The sequence below is a fragment of the Misgurnus anguillicaudatus genome, chromosome 4 (genome assembly GCF_027580225.2).
Source record: "Misgurnus anguillicaudatus chromosome 4, ASM2758022v2, whole genome shotgun sequence".
Taxonomy (NCBI): domain Eukaryota; kingdom Metazoa; phylum Chordata; class Actinopteri; order Cypriniformes; family Cobitidae; genus Misgurnus; species Misgurnus anguillicaudatus.
Genome location: NC_073340.2, coordinates 36,321,228 through 36,336,271, shown reverse-complemented (window position 1 = coordinate 36,336,271; position 15,044 = coordinate 36,321,228).

Below are 15,044 nucleotides of genomic sequence, written 5' to 3'. Positions count from 1 at the left end.
CAAGCTTGGGATTCCCTGTCTCCTGACATTATTGTAGCGCTTGGCGCAACGATGGGGATGCCAGCTGATGAGACAATTGTGGCCCCTCACGCTTGTTTAACCGACGCTGATTTGGGTGGGTTTCTCCCATCCCCATACAAAACAAATTCTCTGTCTTTGACTGCTCTTACAAGAACGTGGGTCTCCTCGGCTGTGAACCACTCCTGCCGTGCGCCTGGTAAATCCGTCATAATAATAGCAACCCGCCATGGAACTTGTGCCCTTGCGTTTAAAGGGAATGTTGGATAGCATTCTGATTGGTTTATTTGACGTTACGCCCAAACCACACCTATGAATAAGGAACCTACTTCAGACCAACCCCTTATAATTATTTCTCCTGCCAGGAAAATAGCAACATCGCCCAAGATCCGCCCACAAAGTCACTTGTGCTTTGCGCTTTGCACTTGCGTTTCAGATCGTTAAAATAGGGCCCAAAGACTGAAAATGTTTCATTTAACTTTGAACAAACTGTTGCCAGTAAATACATAAATGTAAAATATACAGTAAGTTACTGTCAGCTAGTTCCCAGTAATACTGTAATTTCTACAGAATCTTTTACAGTGTATGGAGCCGTATGGATTACAGTACAAATGCACAGGATAAATGCACTTTTGGGGGCTTGAAATTCGTTTACCCATTTTACTACCATAAAAAAGCTGAAAAGAGCCAGGACATTTACTAAAATAACTCAAATTGTGTTTGTCTGAAAGATGATTGACATGCGTATCTGGAGAGCAACAACTGAAAGTGGATTGTGGATTTGTAAGACGCTAGTAAAGAATTTATCATTATTAGAAAAACATCCAAATTCCAGAGATATGTGTTAATACATCCAGCTGTAATGCAGAATTTGGTCTGTGGCTCAATGATAGAAGATGGGGTGGTGATTTTAAGTCTGAACCCATCAGAGTAACCCTTAATGAACATATTTTTGGTCCTAAAAGTGTAGTTACCATGTTTTTTGTGTGTGTGGTTTGATTACAAATAGCAAACCCATGGTAATGTTGTGGTTACCATGGTTTTACTACAGTAACCATGTTTTTTTTAACTGTAGTAAAACCATGGCTAATCTCTGAGGCTATTTTGGGGATTTTCGCCTGGATTTGGCTTACTCAATTTCAAAAGCTTCCCATACCCACATGCAGAGGTGTACATACAAAAGTTCCATGGTAATGTTGTGGTTACCATGGTTTTACTACAGTAAACGTGTGTTTTTTAACTGTAGTAAAACCACGGCTAATCTCTGAGGCTATTTTGGGGATTTTCGCCTGGATTTGGCTTACCCAATTTTAAAAGCTTCCTGATAGGCTGGAGGAAAACAGGCAAATGGATCCCAGTGCGGATAACAGAAAAATCTTTATTTAAATAATGGGTGTAAACAGACAGTAGCACGTCTGGGCACTAAGGCCACTCCGAGGCAGACGGCTGAGGCGGGGAGCACACACAGTCACTGGGGAGAACAGCCACACACGTTCGGGCTCCGGCCAGACAAACGAACGGTGGGAGAGAGTATGTTACAACAAAGAATCCAAACACGACACAGAAAGGGGGTCCACAATCAGCCCTGCAACAAGCACCCGAAGTAGCTGCAGAGGGGAATCCTGCGGCGGGCAGAGAGAGTGAGAGAGTTAGTGGTGCTGACTGGAGGAACTGGACTGCTCCTGAGGTGAATGACCGCCCTGCTGGAAAACGGCAAAACTGCGATGAGCGTCCGCCGCTACAGCTGGAAAAGGCAGTCATAAAAGCAGGGTAATGGAGTTAGCAGTCCTTTATACAGACAGACGATAAACAGATCTTGAAGCCGCCAGCAATCTCAGAGTTTCAGAAGTCAATCCTGGGTGGCAGAGGACACAGATACAGGGTGGGAAACAGTCAATAAACTGACAGGAATTATCAAAGTACACAACAAGACAAAACTAGAAACTAGCTAGGCTAGTAACGGGCGAATACATAAACAGACAAACTTGCAACAAGTGTCATGATCGGGAAACAAAGAAGACAAGGAAAACCCAAACGCAGACTAAAATGAAGAATACTTTAATATGTATAAACACACAGAACCAAAACACCCACGAGGGGGTAAAACATTACAATAAACAGACACGAGAACTAAACTAACTACATAAACACTGAGAATACTAAACTACATAAACTCACACAGGATATCAGGAACAGGAATACACTCAGGGAAACTTGCAGGGAACACAGAAGAATACCAACGCACGGAGGACAGGACAGAAGGGTATTAAATAGGGAGTACTAACAACATACACCTGTAGCTTAATCAAACATAAGGGAGCGGGAAACAATTCACGAACCCTGAGAGAAACGTGGACCGCGGAAAGGCCTGTCACACAACTCTCTCAAGGCAGACATGTACTGTCACAACTAGTGATGGTCAAATGAAGCGTTTCAAAGCATTATTGCTTTCCGATACAATTGTGCCAAAAATGGTTCATTACTCGAAGCTTCAGTCAAACAGAAAATGCACACCACCATCTGCTGGTGAAGTAAATGTAATGCAACAAAACTGACAATGCAAGTAGGCTAATGTTACCGCCCCATTTGGGCTGTCTGAGCTGACACTGTGTTCATGTTTCAAACCCTCAATAAAACATTGAACCTGACATGTGTTTGTCTGTGTGAATATTTAGCTGTAGGATATAGCACTCTACAACTTACTAACTGGACATTTATTTATTTAAAAATGTATTTATAATGTGGCAAAGGGCAACTGGACAGGGCTTGGACAATGTGGAGGAGGGTATTCATTAAATGTTGTGGATTTTATTCAGAAATATAATTTTATATTAATTATAATATATTTTTAAATAATTTTATAATATAGCCTAATAGGTAGGGATGGGCGATATGGCCTAAAATTCATATTGCGTTATACATTGCAGCTTCTTGCGATAGCGATATGTATTGCGATATAATAGTTTTAATAGACTCATTTCAGAACAGGGTATATAGACCCTTAGAAAAGCCAAACTGCTAAAAAGTAAGTAAAAGTAAACCGTTATGGCCAGATTAGTCTTGTTACCACTCTTAGCTGGAACTTTTGCCTGACACACTCTACAGCAGGGGTGTCCAGACTTTTTTGTGTGGTGATCTACTTTTAAAATGATAAAGCCGACAAGATCTATCTGCTAAAAAACACAGTTAATTATTTTTATAACACACATCTAAATGCTTGTGAGGACTATACTGCATATATATACTGCATGTTTCACAATTACTAGACCATAATGCTAATTTTGCACGTGGAGCAGCAGTTAACTTATGTGCGATCTACCAGCATTGCCGTATTGGACACCCCTTGCTCTACAGAGTATATTTTCCTGCTGCTTGTTGGACGGCTTAAATCCAAATAATAGATGTTGCATCCGTCTTTTTCACGAGCTCCTTTGTTTCGCTGACGCTTTCATCCATGTTTATTCGGCTGCAGCTAGTGGCTCTAAAGTTCGCGGGTAGATTGCGCCATCAACACGCAATTATCGTGCAATAGATTTAAAATCTCTATCGTATGCCAATTTTGTATCGTTTATATTGCATATCGTTTATATTGCCCATCCCTACTAATAGGCTATACATTTGGTGATGTGGGCGATTTCTTTTTTTGTTTTTTACAAATTCACCAGCTTTGGAGAATATTCTCTCGCACGAAACAGATGATGCTGGAGTACAAAAAAAATGTTTAGAAAGCTTTTCTATGGTTTGGCTTCAGTTGCGTGAAAAATAAAGCCGCCAAGTTTCAAACCTGTCAACGCCGGACTGGGCTATCAAAGCAGTCGTGTGGTTCACTACAGAAATGAACCAGTGTGTTTGCTTCAGACGTCGTATTTCACGTGACTAGTGACGTAACGATACAAGCTCCGAAACAGTGGTTCATTGCAAGGACTTTTCGAGTCTGAAGCAAGCATCGAAGCTTCGGTGTCAGACGTAACATCACTAGTCACAACCTAATCTCTCTCAAACTCGGATAAGACAAGAAATAGAGAGATTCAATTCAATTCAATTTTAATTCAATTCAATTTTATTTATATAGCGCTTTTCACAATACTCAATTGTTTCAAAGCAGCTTTACATTAATAGAAGCAGTAAAAGCACAGAAAAATGACAGATAGCACAACATAATACACAATAGCATAAGCTGTCAAATTTGCTGAGGCTATGACTCGACATTATGAACGAGCGTATTACTAATGTAACGTCTAGGAGAAGATGCTAAATTAAGCCCAAGCAGGCTACCTCCCCGGGGAAAAAAACCCCCTAGGAGAAAAAAACAAAAACCCCGGGTTGTTGAGCCGAGGAAAAAAAAAAATAAAAAGTCCTAGGAGGGAAAAACCCTTGGGAGATATATATGTATATAAACACATATAAACGGATAGGGAGATTAAGCGGGGATTAAGCGGGGTTTAAGCGGGTTCTGCCGGTGGTCGTTGGTCAGGCATCAGCTGGGCATCACAGTGATGGACGACCAGTAGATCAGAGGTGAGTCGACTTTCACATCTACCGGAACTGGGTCTGTTTGTCCCATTGTCCTCAGGGTCGAGGACAGGACAGGGAGAGAAAAACAAAATCATATTAGCGTAGGGGCCGTTCACATGTAATGCAAGTGTCACACAGTGATGTGGTTTAATCAGCTTAGTTTCAGACAGACTAACTATTGCGGCATAATTATATTATGCACAGTTGAGGATTTTGCAAATTGGGGGCCCACTGCGACGGTATATATGGTAACTAAGGGTCCCCTTCTGATTTTTAAGAGAAAGAGAAAATGAAACCTGTCGACCCGTTTGACTAAGGCCTGTAACCCCACTGTCGTCGTTAATGCAGGTTCAGTGGCAAACGGGTCTATATTGCATGCTATTTACAAGATCATGAGAAAACGCCAACATCGCAACCTGACCATACGTGCCAACCCGTTTGACTAAGGCTGGAGGCCCCACTGTCGTCGTTAATGCAGGTTCAGTGGCAAACGGGTCTGTATGGCATACTATTCACAAGACACAAAAAAGCGCCAAAATCGCAACCCGACCATACGTGCCAACCCGTTTGACTAAGGCTGGAAGCCCCACTGTCGTCGTTAATGCAGGTTCAGTGGCAAACGGGTCTGTATGGCATAGTATTCGCAATATAAAGAAAGCGCCAAAAGCCCAACCCAACCATACGTGCCAACCCGTTTGACTAAGGCTGGATGCCCCACTGACGCCGTTAATGCACGATCAGTGGCAAACGGGTTTGTATGGCATACTATTCACAAGAACACGAAAGTTCCAAAATCGCAATCCGACTATACGTTAAGATAAGGTTTTTATTTATTTATTTGGTTGGTCTGTTTTATGACCGCGAGTGCTTTGTTCGGTACAAATAACTATTTCGAGTTAAGTACTTTTACTAGACAAATTATGCGAATGCTTTGTTGAAGAGAAAAGTTTTAAGTCTAGATTTAAAATTATCGACTGTGTCTGATTCTCGGACATTGGTTGGTAAATCATTCCAGAGCTTAGGGGCTAAGTAGGAAAATGACCTTCCACTTTTAGACACTTTTGATAGTCTAGGGATAATCAAGAGACCAGAATTTTGCGACCGTAGTGTGCGTGATGGATTGTATTCTGATAGTAATTCTCTAAGGTATGAGGGTGCTAGGCCATTTAAAGCTTTGTAGGTGAGTAGTGATATTTTAAATTGTATGCGATATTTAACTGGTAGCCAGTGTAAAGATGCCAGAATTGGGCTTATGTGGTCGTACTTTTTAGATCGAGTAAGTACCCTTGCGGAAGCGTTTTGAACTAGCTGAAGCTTGTTTACTTGATTTGCATGGCATCCCCCGAGTAGCGAGTTACAATAGTCTATTCTAGAGGTCATAAAAGCATGGATAAGCTTCTCTGCGTCAGATGTAGACAGTATATGGCGTATTTTCGAGATATTTCTAAGGTGGAAGAAAGCTGTACGGCAGACGTTGGCGATATGACTATCGAAGGATAAGTTGCTGTCGAACATCACACCTAAGTTCCTTACCGTGGAAGATGGCACCACAGTGCAGCCATCTATGTGCAACGTGTAATCTGACATATTATGTTTGTAGCGATTCGGTTCAATAATAAGTATCTCTGTCTTATTGGAGTTCAGCTTAAGAAAGTTATGTGCCATCCAGTCACTAACATCGCTAAGGCAGTCTGTTAGCTTAGAAAACGTGTGTGTTTCGCTGGGATGTGAGGAGATGTAAAGCTGGGTATCATCCGCATAGCAGTGAAAACTTATGTTATGTTTCCTGATAATGTCTCCTAGAGGTAACATGTATAACGAGAACAGGATAGGACCTAAAACCGATCCCTGCGGTACACCGTATTTAACCAGGGAGTGATATGACTCTTCCTCGTTTACATAAACAAAGTGATAGCGATTGGTTAGATACGACCTAAACCATGCTAGCGCCTGACCACTGATACCAACATAGTTTTCTAGTCTATTGAGTAAGATTGTATGATCTATTGTGTCAAAGGCTGCACTAAGGTCTAATAATATAAGAATTGAGATTTCACCACGATCGGATGTTAATAGGAGGTCATTTGTAACTCTAAGCAACGCTGTCTCTGTGCTATGGTGGGGCCTGAATCCTGATTGGAACTTTTCATATGTACTATTATTTGTCAAAAATGTGCGTAACTGGCTTGCCACTACCTTTTCTAATATTTTCGAAAGAAAAGGGAGATTTGAGATTGGTCTAAAGTTATTAAGCTCTCCCTGATCAAGCTGCGGTTTTTTAATCAGCGGTTTAATAACTGCTAGTTTGAAAGATGTTGGAACGTATCCTATTTCTAGCGATGAGTTAAAGATATTTAGAACCTGGGTTGACACTACAGGAAATACCTCTTTAAGTAGTTTTGTGGGAACGGGGTCTAATATACAGGACGATGATTTGGATGACGTTACTAGTTTAGAGAGCTCTTCTATTGTAGTAGGTTTAAATGAATCAAGATGTTCGTGTGGTAGTCTAGTGTTAAGTGAACTAACGGGTAGAGTGGTGGCTGCCTGTGTAGCTACGATGTTTTCCCTTATAGCCGTAATTTTGTTAGAAAAGAAGTTCATGAAGTCGTTACTATTGTGTTGGAGTTTACTATTGGTTTCTGTTTGTTCTTTGTTTCTAGTCAGTTTTGCAACGGTGCCAAAGAGGAAACGAGGGTTATTATGATTCTCATTTATAAGCTTGCTAAGATAGGTAGATCTGGCGGTTTTAATAGCCTGTCTGTAGTGTTTAACACTATCTTTCCATGCTGCACGCCATACTTCTAATTTTGTGCTTCTATAATTTCTTTCCATTTTCCTAGTTGCCTTTTTAAGAGCTGCGGTGTGATGATCATACCATGGAGCTGGCGGCTTTTCTTTGATTCTCTTTTTTCGAATGGGAGCAACGGCATCCAATGTGTTAGAACAGACATTGTTAAGGTTTTCTATTACAATATCTAGATCATCACAGTTATCTGCATGTTTAATTTGGGACAGGTCTGGAAGAGTGCTAATAAAGCTATCTTTAGTGGTGGAAATTATTGTTCTGGCTAATCTGTAGCATGTTGTGGATTGAGTGATCCTATCTAGAAGTACAGTGTATGACACAAGGTAATGGTCAGAGACTGCATCACTCTGAGGTGATATTTTGATGTCATTAATATTAAGCCCGAGTGACAGAGTGGGCAGCGGCTCCTCCACAGCTTCCCGATCGCTTTCATGTTGGGCAATGGCGTCTCCGTTCACTCGCTTACGGTCCGTAAAGCTGCATCGCGTGGAGTACTCGTTTGTCGCATTCCTCGGTCGCTTGTGGACGTCCGGAGACATGGTGAAGTGGGCGCTGTAGCTCGCGTTGGATCTGCTCAAACCGATCAACTCCTTCGTAGCTTCCCGCTCAGGCGAGGACAGGTCAGAAAAGCATATATCAGATGAATCCGCCATTAGATCGGAAAATGCTAGCTTCAGTCGGCAGCGTTTGTTGAAGATAGCGGGCTATATGCTAACACTGTGGGTGTTTATTAGTGATAAATAGTTTCACGTGGTAGTACTGCTCAATAATCCTCACGGTAAAGTATTCCTAGGTAAAACTTAATATATAAATAGGAATAAGATAGTAAAAAAAAAAGGCTTTTAGATGAAGAACTCGACGGAGCTCCGATGCACCTCATGACAACAAGACACTGAAAACACAGGGAATATATACTGAACAGATGAGGGGAAAACAAGCTACAGGTGAGGATGACACAATGAGGAAATCACACAGAGCAGGAACACCTGTGAGGGAAGCACATGTGAACCTGTGAAACAAACACAGAACAACACAGGACAACCAAGGCACTAACAAGACAAAACAATAAATATATTTATATATAAAAGCATATATATATATATATATATATATATATATATATATATATATATATATATATATATATATATATATATATATATATATATATATGCCCAGGCTGCATTAATGACACCCAGTACTTCCTGGTTTCCAGGGCAACATAATCGGGGCTTTACGAGCCACAGGTGTGAAGAATTGAGCAAGCGAAGTGTGATTGGAGGCTGTGTGAGAGGGAGACAAATAAATAGCTCTGCAGGAACACAAAGGAGGAGCGCTAGACACAAGAAGGATTGACACGGGGAAAGCTCCTTTGCCAAAGGCAGAACAAAGACATGCACCTTTTGAAGAGCCCGAAGGCTCTGTTGATCCGGGCTGCGCTAGGAAAGCAGGCGGAAAGAGGACAGAGCCACAGGAGGCGAAAGGAAGGCAAGCTGTGGATCTTTTAAAGGAATCGCCCCCAAGGAGTTGGTGCTTAGCGTTTTGAAGCGCTGAGTTTGTGCTCGTCCGGTACACCGTTGGTGGCTGTTTATGCTCTCTCTCTCTCATAGACTGAAGTGGATTGCAATGAAGATCTAGTGAACCTTATTGGTTGAAAGACGATCAGAGTACGACATTTATGGAGAAGAATATCGGAGAAGGAAACGTACTATTTATCTGCAGCGTGCACTAAAGTGGAAACCTGTGGGACGAAGAAAACGGTGACAGTTGTGAGTACCAAATCCCTTTATTGAACGAATCTAATATTGACTTGTGCTTTTACCGAATACCTACAGGAGAGGGAGGGCGGCCCTTAGTGATGGCGAAGTGAAGCTTTCTTGAAGCAGTGAAGCTTTCAACCCAATTGTATCGGAAAAAGGTTCATTACTCGAAGCTTTTCAAATCAGAGCTCAATAAGGACCTCTGCTGGTGAAAATGCTGTTTCACAACATGTTCCACAACCAAACAACGTATTAATTTAATTATGAAAGCAAAACTTAATGGATTGACAAATTAAGGATAGATTCATAAATAAATGTAACACTATATTAAATACATGACCAAAGCATGTTCCATTTCATGCGAATGGTACTTCAAACAAAAATAACAAATTAAGGATAGACCTTGTCTCAAAAGTATAACGTGTGAACCAATTAAAAAATATATCATGGTATTAAGTGGTGCAGAAAAGGCTTTTTACCACTAATATATTCTATATATATCATAAACTCACTATACAGTAATCGATTCCGTGTAATGCAATACTCCAATACAACCCATGAGGGCGCGCCGCGCATCGCACAATTCTAAACCTTTGAATCAGATAACGAAGCAGTCACGTGGGTGTGTGTGAAACGAAGCTTCGGACGTCATTGGTCACGTGATTTTGCCAGAACTAATCAAGCTTCGATACAAAGCTTCAATGAAAATCGGTTCGTTTTTTTGACACACGCTTCGGAGCTTCGGTGTCACTGGTAACATCACTAGCGGCCCTACCCCTGAAATAGCGTGGTGGGTGAGCCGAAGGAACCGTCATCGAAGCAACCACAGCAGCGAAACGGACGAACGGGCCGTATTATCCACCGCCGATTTCGACCGAAGTGGAGGAAGACGGGCGTCTTTTGTGTACACCTGAGTGTGGTGGGTGAGTCTTTGTGCTTAGAAACTTTTCACGTTGAAGTGGTGCTGTATATTGCTGTGGATTGCTGTGTGTCTTGTCAGACGCCCCCCGCCTTCACCCAGTTCGTCAAGGGAAGACGAAGAGGCTAACGGTCCTAGAGAGACCTATTTATTATACGCTGTGAGTATGCTTCAGTTGTAAAGCGACGGTGTGGTGCCCTGGAACGATTTCCTGTCTGAACATTGGGCGGAGTTCAGAGAGTGGCGGTGAAGGATTGACAGTGTGTGAATACAACCACGGGACACGAGTGTCAATATCTTACTTGTGTGATTTTCTATTGTTGCAGAGTTCGAGGCGAAGGAGTTCCGCCGCCCCGTGGCCCCTGTCCAGTGTTCGATTCACCCAACGGGCAGCGAGGAGAGGGCAGCGCTCGACCCGGTGAGGCGGTGTGACGTTCGCCCCTCTGCTGGACCATTGAGCTTGCTGAGAGGGTTCGTCCCCGGCGCCATATCGGAACTGTCGCCCACCGGATACCGCGTGGTCGTCAACTTTCGTAAGTCCGCCACCCCACAAAATTATAGACTAACCTTTATGAGCCATTGTTTGACAGAAAAAGAGAACGAGAGTGAGCACCAAGAGAACGAACGGTGGGAGACCTATACTTACCACGAGCTGTAAACAGCGTAGAGGTGAGAGCCATCCAAGTCAGAGTAACTGTGCTTTGTGTCCCAGCTGCCGCCTGTGGAGTAGGAGAATGAGAGTGAGAATGACATGAAAAGGAACTGTGAAAACCCAGCCTGTGAAGAAAAACGAGAGCCTGAAGAGGCCGTTATTTTAAGCTCCCCCCTTCTCCCTTCCCTATTTATTATTTTAAGTAAATTAAATAAAGTGCATTTTAATATTATGCTTACCGTGTGTGTCTGGTCATTGGGGTGGCTTTGGGAACCTCCCTGAGGTGGAAAAAGGGGCGTGACCTTATTAACATCTGGGTCCACCCCTACCTGTGACATATAAATATATACACACATGAAAACAGTACACTAGACTAAACAATACATAAAAAACAAAGACTAGAGGGAGCAGGGAAAAATGACAACACACAATGACAAGAGAATACAAGGGAGCAAGGAAAGTCACAAGACACAGGAAAAACGTGGTCTAATATGACAACACTAAAACCACGTTCTCCCACACAAAACATTGTACTGTCAGGACCCTGCCACACAAAACTAGATATAATAACCAAACAAGATTATGGCAGAGTCCTAACACTTCCCATACCCACATGCAGAGGTGTACATACAAAAGTTTTATGGTAATATTGTGGTTATCATGGTTTTACTTCAGTAACCATGTTTTTTTAACTGTAGTAAAACCATGGCTAATTTCTGAGGCTATTTTGGGGATTTTCGCCTGGATTTGGCCTACCCAATTTCAAAAGCTTCCCATACCCACATGCAGAGGTGTACATACAAAAGTTCCATGGTAATGTTGTGGTTACCATGGTTTTACTACAGTAACCGTGTGTTTTTTAACTGTAGTAAAACCATGGCTAATTTCTGAGGCTATTTTGGGGATTTTTGCCTGGATTTGGCCTACCCAATTTCAAAAGCTTCCCATACCCACATGCAGAGGTGTAAATACAAAAAGTCCATGGTAATGTTGTGGTTACCATGGTTTTACTACAGTAACCATGTGTTTTTTAACTGTAGTAAAACCATGGCTAATTTCTGAGGCTATTTTGGGGATTTTTGCCTGGATCTGGCCTACCCAATTTCAAAAGCTTCCCATACCCACATGCAGAGGTGTACATACAAAAGTTCTATGGTAATGTTGTGGTTACCATGGTTTTACTACAGTAACCATGTTTTTTTAACTGTAGTAAAACCATGGCTAATCTCTGAGGCTATTTTGGGGATTGTCGCCTGGATTTGGCCTATGCAATTTCAAAAGCTTCCCATACCCACATGCAGAGGTGTAAATACAAAAGTTCCATGGTAATGTTGTGGTTATCATGGTTTTACTACAGTACACGTGTGTTTTTTAACTGTAGTAAAACCATGGCTAATCTCTGAGGCTATTTTGGGGATTTTCGCCTGGATTTGGCCAACCCAATTTCAAAAGCTTCCCATACCCACATGCAGAGGTGTACATACAAAACTTTGGTATTATTTTACAGGAAACCCTTTGAAATGACATAAAACACAGTTGAAAGCGCTAAACATGGTTGCATGTGTTGTCAGTCCTCTAATAAACACAAAAATAAATAGGCGCTTTTTGATGTTTTTTTCTATACTCTGTATTTAAAAGTGCTCTAAGCGAATTCACGCATTTTAGACCATAAATTTTTTTTTTATTACATACAGCAAACATCTCCTTACTATTTGCTTGCTACTTGACTGCTGATCAAACTGTAAAAAATGTGATCTCTGTAGACAGTCCAGGCTTCACAAACTGCAATAACAACACAGTGGCCAAACCTAGCACCACGAAACATAACAAAGTGTTCCAGCCAATAAACGACAAGAAGGATTTGGGGATGGGGGTTGGGGCGTGTTCAAGAAAGCATGGAAGGGACAGGTAGGAAGAGAAGTTAGCTATGCTCCGTTTCTTCTAAAACAGTTCAAATATCAACAACAGGTGACGTCGCACAGATTCGCTTAGAGCGCCTATAAAAGTGTAAAACTCTGGCCCTGAGTGGTAATGAAACCTGCAGACAGTTTTGTTTCATTCCAGCAATTGTCAGCTTTTCTCTATCATAATCTATGCAAAAGTTATTTTACTCCAACTGAAGGGAGGAATAATTCCCTTTTTGTATTTAATTTCCGCCTAAAATTTTTTGAAGTGTCCGCATAACCACATATATTGGAATAAATGCTATTTATTTATATAATTTTACAGAGAACCCTTTAAAGTTACATACAAAGCTGCTGTTTTTGACAAATATTGTTATTTATGTTGTTTTTCATATGATGAACCACCAAATTAGTTTTTTCTATGTTGTAAACACTGTCTTTGATAGTGTATAACTCTGGTTCTGGGTGCTCTAGCAGACTGCAGACAGTTCTGGTTGTTACCAGCAGCAGACAGTAAACACCCAAAAAAAGGAATGATCTCTTTAGTGTGTCGAATTCAAAATTTATTCTTTTTTAACTGAAGGGAGTGAAAATACATTTTTCATATAAAAATACTTTATTGTTTTGCACAATAGCAAGGGATTATTCATGCACACAACCAAAGAAAATTCTGTGAATGGACTCATTTTTAGAGTAGGACCTAAGATAAAAGATGGTGTAGCATTTGTGGCTAGCTGTGCTATCTGAGGCACTTCACCTTAAGTTTCACATACATAATTATTAATTCGACGATTTTTGGATATGTGATGATAATAGAACAAAAATGATGTAGCCTTATTCCTGAGAGTGAGAGCTTTCATTTGATATAAGACTTGCCCATGTTTGTCATATATGATATTAATTTCTTTTTTTGGGGGGGGGTCATAGTGTAAATTAAGTGTAAATAACTGTATTACAGGAAAAGATATGTTAAAGTTATGCATATCTGCAGGAAGTAGAGATTATAAGCTTTCAAACAGTATCTCATATGTGGTACTGGATCCATGACAGACCATTATAAACAACATGATCTTGTTATAAATTAAAGGAATATTTTATATTAAGAAATAATAAATAATTCTGGACCCGGTACAGGGTCCCAGAGTTAAAGAAGCTAATTGTGCTTTTTTGTGTTGTAGATTCACAAAGCAAGCATCACATCTCCAGGTAAGACTGCCTATTTTATTTATTTGTTTGTTCTGTTTAATTATTATTCTTGTGTTCATCTTTAGTGTCATGGTCAGTTCTTGTTTTGTGTCTATGTTTAGCAAGTCAGTATAACTTAGTAGTGAAGTCTGTTTAAATCAAAGTCCCGTGCCATTTGACGGTCTTGTTTGCAATGCCTCCAGGCAGTTATTTCAGTGATGCAAGACTAAAGTTCTATCTACTGGAATGAGGAAGGACACGTATCTCTAAAATCATGTGCTAAAATCACAATGAATCAACTGTACCATGACTTTTGTTTAAAAAAAACACACCCAAAACTGGACTCCCTAAGCATTAGGTCAAGACTGCCATGTGTATGCCAACTAAACTGTCAGGGAGTTTTCTCAACTTTCTTCAGTAATTTCTTCAAAAGTGGGCAGCATTTTACATGCAAATACAAATGTGACACTGATCAAAGCTTTCTAAAGGTTTCTTAATTTTGTAACACGATTTCCATATAATCAATAATAATAATGACATGTATGTAAAATAAGATTAATAACAAAAAGAAGAACATTAATAATATTGATCATAGTGTAGTCATTATTACTTCTGTACAATCTGTGGTTTTGTTATTTTCCATGGTGATGATACTGACAATCATTTGTATAAGATAAATCTCCTTTTACTTTCATTTTTAAAGAATGTTGTTCAACTGGTTAAAATACTTTATTCTTATCTGTAAATGGTCAAATAAATCTTGTTTTGTTATAGCACTCGGTCTGTTGAAGGGAAACTACAGTATCATTCAGTTTCAGATAAACCAAACATTCTCAAACATTTATCAGTTTACATTATTGTTGTACTCCTCATAGTGTCAATACACTGTAAAATAATCTTTGCTGCCTTAAATTTGTTTAATTAACTCAGATTTACAAGTAATTTCAACTCACTAATATTTATCTTGACAAGAGATGAGTTGCTACTCTGTAAAACATTTGCTGTAATTATGCAGTTGGTTGCCAGTAACTTACTGTAGAAGATAAAGGCTGTTTCATGTTCATTTAACTTTGAACAAACTGTTGCCAGTAAATAACATAAATGTAAAATCTACAGTAAGTTACTGGCAGCTAGTTGCCAGTAATACCCAGTAATACTGTGATTTCTACAGACTTTTTTTTACAGTGTACAGCTTAAGAAATGAAGCTGACATATTTCAAATATATATTTTTTAAGTTAAAATAACTAATCTCTAGTCAAGATAGATAATAGTAAGTTGAAA